This window comes from Mycteria americana, chromosome Z, assembly GCF_035582795.1.
Source record: "Mycteria americana isolate JAX WOST 10 ecotype Jacksonville Zoo and Gardens chromosome Z, USCA_MyAme_1.0, whole genome shotgun sequence".
NCBI classification, from domain to species: Eukaryota; Metazoa; Chordata; class Aves; order Ciconiiformes; family Ciconiidae; genus Mycteria; species Mycteria americana.
In genome coordinates this window covers 7,826,208-7,833,350 of record NC_134396.1, presented here as the reverse complement: position 1 = coordinate 7,833,350, position 7,143 = coordinate 7,826,208, and the positions used below count along the sequence as shown (strand labels likewise).

At 44.7% G+C, this 7,143-nt stretch overlaps 1 protein-coding gene across 3 annotated transcripts in view; it reads left to right on the top strand.

The window, feature by feature from the left end:
- Nucleotides 1–5,740: 5,740 nt before the first annotated feature.
- The window catches only part of DAB2 (DAB adaptor protein 2), a 28,680-nt gene continuing 27,277 nt past the window's right edge, over nt 5,741–7,143 (top strand). For all 3 annotated transcript variants that reach the window (XM_075527003.1, XM_075527000.1, XM_075527002.1), the window contains exon 1: nt 5,741–5,929. The gene's annotated coding sequence lies outside the window, so the exon portion shown is untranslated. The remainder of the gene's footprint in view (nt 5,930–7,143) is intronic.

The following is a 7,143-nucleotide window of genomic DNA, read 5'->3' as shown; positions in this document are numbered from 1 at the left end:
TATGTTCGGTTGGAACTGGATCTCCACAGAAAATACCCAAAATGTATTCTACTGTGTTATAATATGTGTTTCTAACTTAGAAGAACAAGGTACATGGGCTAAGAGAAAGAAGATGAGAAGATAAACAAAACTATTTAAATCAAAACTCTCTACAGGACTGCATTGCATATTTGCATCCAAAAATATTTTTTGAAAGTACTTTTACGACCCTTTGAGTATTGTTACATGAATATGCCAGGGCTGGCCTTTCAGAGCAGTGTACTACTCCAGGATGCACTTACTGAATCAGGATGACTTAACCTACATAGTAAACACCATCTGAGGAAGATTTCTGAAAGTACACGAACACAGAAAGGCTGTAACCAAAGCAGACAATAGAAGAAAGAACTGTGTGTGTTTCTTCTTCTGGATGACTGATCCCAACAGTGTTGTTTCCTGGCTTTGACTATTTCTGAGCTAAACACAAATATATGTCACAATCTCACATAGATGGAGCTGACAATTTTCGGGCCCTAGTTTACACTTGTTCGGGCTCCTTAGTTATGTACGCATGGCCAAATTCAAAGGTGAGGCTTAATTCTTAGAATTTCAGATAAAGTTATATTATCTCAGATTCCTTTATGATCAATCTATCTACTTTCTAACTACAGAGACAATCTTTGAAAGTGCAATAGAACCCATATTGACAAGGATGTCTACACCTGATTATGTTAGATCAAACAAGATTCTGTGGGTTTTAATGCATTCTTCTGGATATGCCTAGATCTAAATTGTGTACAATGTGTAATTTATGCAACTTCACTTTACATATCACAAGGGTTAAGGACAAGGTTTCATGTGGACACATATAGACGGGAATTGGACAAGGTTTCATGTTGACACATATAGACGGGGAATTGTGCAGCATGCCAAAGGCAGGTTTCAATTAACTGGAAGGAGTAAGATTAGGTTTATAAAACCATATAGATGCCTAAAAATCAAGGCATTTTTAGCAGAATTTGCAAACACAGCTAAGCAGGTCAACTGTCAAACTCCAGTTAACAATCTGTACAGGTTAGGGATGATGGGCCAGACCCCAGAAGAGGCTCACATGTTTGGATGCTAAACATTTTGAAGCCCAAAAGTCAAGCACCAGCTGTGGACTCAAAAAACAGAGCCAGAATATATAATGCGCACAAACAGAAGGAGCTACAGCCAGCTAACATGAAACTCTGCCAAGAGGGATGGGTCTGAAATTCTCCCTCTCTTCTGGACATAGCACCTCGACAGGGAAGAAGCACACAGTGGCCAAAATCCCTTCCTGTATGCAGGAATGTATGTGCACACGCACTGTCGTCCGGGCCACAGATACTGGCCACCCTTCCTTCAAGACAGAAAGTGGTCACCTCCCACTATTTACAGAGTAGCCTCACAGTCAGAGAGCGTGGCTTGGGTATTGGCCTTTCTTCATCTTGACGGCTGCCAGACAAAATACTGTGTTTATTTATTTAACATGGGTAGGGGAGCTGTACTCTTTCAAATGGGATGATATTGCCTACTAGCATATTTTTTGCTCAGACGAATTCATGGTCCTGGTTGACCATACCACTGACCAAGCACTGGGTTTCAGTGATGGACATGTCACTTCTGCTTCAACTAAAATCTGCTGGCCATTGAGCCAAGCACAGCCATGCTAGGAGCAGAGGCACTATGTAAACAGCACACCATGACCATGTTGTGTGGCATAAAAGCATGCCTACCTCCCATGCCAGCACACATCCACAGACAGGCCTGAGACAAACTATGGCTGCAGATGACAGGAGATATTAAAAACTGCTGAACGACTCCACAATATGCCTCTTGTTTTGGAAGCCTGCATTGTGCTGGTGCCCATGTCAGATGGGTAGAACCTCAGTGCTGGAGAGCCACAGAGCTATAATGGCAATGCATGAGCTTCCGGTCCTAAAATTCACCATCTCCTCCTGAAGTATCCCTGCCTGAAGCATGGTAGAGCATAAAGTACTATGGGATGTGACCCTTTCTCAGCCATATATTAGGAGTCATCAGCTGAGAGAGAGGTTAGCTTTAATTGTTAGCAAATACCACTGGAGGCAATCTAAAATAATTGGGTTTATCTCACATTGCAGCTGGTTAAGACACAGACTGAGAGAGCTGTTGTACCTCAGCTGAGGGGTGACAGCTCTTAGGCTTCTCCTACTCAATCACTTCTAAATAGCTGAACATATTACCACTTTAAATCCCTGTGGCAGTCTAAGCCTGAGATGCCCAGTCTTGGGCCTCAACAAGCAAGCCTTCGATTAAATAATTATTCAAGTGTATTTTTGATTCCAGAAGAAACTATTTCCAAGACAATTTTGAGGTCTGATGATGATCCAGCATTTGGGTACCAAGGCTGTTAACGTGTGGACTGCGTTTCGCAGAGATATGCCTAGAGCTGTACTAAAATGAACTATAGATTGTAATTTAAGATTTTAAAATAGCAAGGATGCTTTTTGCTTCAGATATTCTGTGGACTTTATCTTTAACTGAATTTATAAAAAGAATTGGTCAGCAAGTCCAAGTCACATGAGAAACTTGGCTGAGAAGTCCAAAGGCTGAAGTACAAATTCTTCCTTCATGTTTCATTTGACATACTTCATCTTCTCCAGTTGACAGCAGTGAAGCTTCACTGAAAATGTACTTTCTAGGCCAGTTTTCCATTAATTTTTATTCCCATATATTCCAAAGTAAGAATTCTTTAGGGACAACCTGAGCATCTGAACAACTACTTCATTCCTGTCAGTCTTTTTTTAACACTAAGGCACAAGTTTGCAACTCCTCTTATATTCAGTCACTTATTGTGTGTCTGCAACATCTGTAGCAGCACAGGGAAGTGTACAAGAGCAGACAGTTTACCTTATGGCAAATTCCAAGGCAGCATTTAAAGTTCAAATCAAATTCCAGCATTCAAAGTGGGAGGTTTAAGGAAAAAAAAGTCCCAGGTCTGTCAGTGAAAAGTTTAATTATGGACAAGATGACACACACATAGTAAAGCCCACAAAGGCAGCAACACCACTGTGGAAGCACATTCCAATAAAATCTTAAAAGATTACTTTAATAATAAACCATGCATTCCTGAGCAAGCCATCGCAAGATTAGCTACCACATTGCTTTGCTGCAAGCAGATTTTTCACAAACTGTTATTGATAGCACTTTCAAGGCATTTATGAAAGTTGATGTCTTCCAAAGGTCTCTGCACTTTGGTGTTTTTATTTCACGCTGCTACCCCATTTTCCACCCAGACTGGAATCCCAGTGATCCTAATGACAGACTGTGGTTTGGGCAGAGTTAATGCCCAGAAAAGCAATAGAAAAACTCACTGAGGTGAAGATTTCCAGCTGCAACTTCAAGATCATTTTAGACCTGCTGAAAAATGGCTTGTGTTTGGGAAGTGCTGAGGCTGAAACTGTTCTGTACAACAAGCAGTTAACTTAAAACAAAAAAAACTTTGTGTAGGGACTGAACCTATGCCAGCAATAGTAAGATCAGACACAACAAATGTGAGAAAAAAAGTCATCACCCTGGAAAACATAGCACTCTCTCTCTACTATAATCTTTTAATAGTCAGGCTTAAAGTCATAACAGCTATTGTCCATTTGATTCTGTTTTTACTGTAGAGAAATAAAAATCCTTTTACTTTTCATAAAGTGTAAAGCATGCCCTTTAAGTCCTGCAGCACAGTATAGACGAAATAACTGAATTCCTGTGGGTCTTTCTGCCTGGATTCCTCCTACGTTCAGAAGGCAATCCTATTACATATGTTTAATGTAACAGTTCTGAATTTTAGCATTTAGCTCAACAATGTGGGACATCAGGGCAGCTCTTCTAAGTTGAATTACAAAATAGATAGTGCAGTCCTTTAAAGATTGAGACATTTTTTATTCTCTAAGAAAACTGTAATTTTTTCCAGTTAGTTATCAACCATTTATCAGCAAAAAAGTTTTTCCGTGAGATTATTAGTGATGTCCCAAGTGCTGGCAGATAGTGAAGGACCTCTTGGCATTTCTGTAGCAGATTTAATTTCATTGCACCTCAAAAGGGCTCTTAAACTGCTCTCTATTGGCAAATGAAAAGCATTTTCGCCTCTTCCAAATTCAAGAACAAATAGTATAAATCATATTTGTAACCATTTGTGCAACTAGTCAAGGTACTTCAGTGAAATATGCCTGGGTTTTGTGTTGGGCAAAGCACAAATGGTAATCCTGCTTATGCCAGCACCAGGCTGGGCTGCTCTATAGAAGTTGCTTTGTTACTGCGCCATGTTAAAACTAGGCACAATGTCATCCTTCATGTTAGGCAGTCTGTGTAACTCTCACAAAGCACGCTGAGCAAAGTATTATTGTTTAAAATACATACTGCCCCAGGACCAAGAAGCTCCAGTCCTGCTGGTAGGCGTCTAGCACAAGGTGTTCAAAACAACATACAAACTGTACAACAACAGTGCAAACTGTACAACACCAACATTGTTAAACGCGAATACACCAGTGTCCCAAGGAATTCAGATCTAATCCTGCAAATACCGACGTGCGTAGCCAGCAACCTGTTAATTGTAGCAAATGCCTCCTTACTTATGCGGCATGCACTTCCTTCCGTGAACGCTAGGCTAGTGTATAAAAATACGCCCCTCGTGCCCTTTTTGGTTAAAATTAGCACTTCTGAAATGAAAGACAGATACAGGCAAGCGAGATGCAACTATCAGCTTTTAGTCACCTCAGGCACAGGGCTCCTACCACTTTTGCTATTCATAAAAAAAGAGTACCACACCATATCGAGGAAAATGTTGTATCATTTGGTATCTTTGGACATGGATGATGACCAAATGCATCCAGCGGTTTTGAACCCTGAACTCCTCGGTGGTAAAATCATTTTGTATTAAATATTTCCCTCTTCCAAAACACTTAGAAATGGCTTTCGAATGTATTAAAACTGCAGGAAAAGTGTTGCTCTTTTTTCACTCTTTAAATTGGGTATTGCTGTAGAGGGCAATATCACAGTTTTGAACAGAAATATTTTGCACTGTTTTGAGAAAGTAAGTGTTAGGCTAAGTTTACAGCCTTGAAAAAAAAAAAAAAAGTTCTGCTACAAGGACAAAAATGTGATTTTTTATCAGAGGCTCTTTCATACAAGTTGGAAAACAGCTGTACTGCACTGGGAAACAAAACATGATAGATGTTTGAATAAAGATGAGTGGGAAGTACAAAGGTCAGGTCTGGATGTGACCCAGAAACTGAATTGCACTGACCCAATATTTTGGTTCAGCTAGCCACCGATTTGGGGGGGGGGGGGGTGAGGGTGGGTGTATTTTGGTTTTGGTGGTTTTGGGGGGAAAAAAAAGAGAGATGTTGGTTTGGATTCGGATTTTTGAACACCACCACCGCACCCACGTTTATGCAGACACATGAGGGGACCCATTTTCTAGAAGAGTTTCGGGCCCATTGCTGCCTCACAAGCACAAATACCTGTGCCCTGCAAACTGTGTCCGCCACAGGTTTCCGTGCCCCCGCAGGGTCCCCCGCTCTCCCACCCGCCTCCCCTCCCGGCGTGTCCTCCGGGGGGCTCCGACCCCCTCTGGAAGGGGGCTGTCCCGGGCCCCAGCTCCCCCCACCCCTGCAGCAGGGGCCGGAGCGGCGGCTCGCAAGGGGTTAAGCTTGTGAGCACCGACACGTTGAGGGGGAGTAGCCCAGACCAAGCAGCAAAAACATCATAGCACATTCCTGGGTAGTCCTCAGCTGCCAGCATCTGATTAAAACCATATCTCTCGCTGTGAGTGGCTAACTAATCTGAAGGCGAGAGTACAACTGAATATTTAACCGGGCCCCCGGTCCCCGGTCCCCGCCAGGCTACCGGCTGCAGTTGTCGGATCATGCACGGAGCGGCACCGATCTAGCCTGTAAGTAGCTTTGCGAGCGGGGCTGGGCTCCTGCAAAGCCTGCGGGGGGGGAAGGGGCTGTCACCGGGCTAAGGGGGGTGCTTTTCCCCCGAGGACGTGACAGCCGGTGCCTGTGGCGGGGGCTAACAGAGATGGGGCGCCGGGGGAGGGGGTGCTCCAGCCGCCGCCGGGCCGGGGCTCAGCCTGACTCGGCTGCCCGCATCTCCCCGCAGCCCCGGGCAAAAGGCGCCGGCGGGGCTGCGCTTCGCTGCCGAAGCCGCCGAGGTCGCGGCGCTGGCCGGGCGCCGGGAGCGCTTGGGGCGGCCCCGGCTCCGGCCCCGGCCCCGCAGAGGGGTCTTGGCCGCGCCGCGGGGGCGGTGGGGGGAGCCCGGCGCTGCCCGAGCCGGCTGCGGGGAGCGTGTCCCGGCTGAGACGGGGCGGGAGCCGCCTGCATCCTGCTCCGGGCTCTGGCAGGGCCGGCGGCCTGAGGAAGCTTGGGCGCAAAGCAAAATAAAAGTGCGTTTTCATTTTTGTGTGTGGAGAGGAGGGGATCAAGGAAAAAAGTATATAAACACTAAATTTCACATAAGTAACTGGTATGAAAGAACCCCTCTAGTAGCAGAGAGGAGGAAAGGGTTAGGATGCTGTGAAGCAGGGGTAGCTTTCTGTTTTGTTTTTGGATGGAGCATCGTTGCTGGGCAGCCCTCTGTCTGCAGGTGAATCTCAGGATGCTACTTGTGTCTGTGGTAAATGGGTATAGTTAAAGATGTCCAGGATTAACTGCAATGAGCCTTCCACCTTGTCAGAGAAACTGATTTCTCAGCTGGTGAGACTTGGAGTCTGATGATCATCATATGATGACACTTGTGTTGGGGTACTGCCTGTGCTCTGAGCAGTAAGATAAATGCAGGTGTTGCCAATACAGCTGGACTTCTCTGTAGCAGACCTTCTACCCCTCAGACAAGCTGATGCTGGTTACTTGAGCACTTACTAGGGAAGCATGCAAATCCACTGCTAAGGTAGGATTAACTTGACTTTTTTTGGGGGGGAGGGGGTAAGTGTTTTAATCTTCTTTTAATGAAGGTAGTTTGCCTTAAAGTACTTCATTTTTGCCTGGGAAGTCTTTTGTAACTTCCATAAACAAGGCTGCCCAAAATGGGCTGAATCTGAGAGCATGTAGGCTTACAATTGCCCATTGTATGCTAAGGAATGGGCATGAGTATGCTTAGGGACAG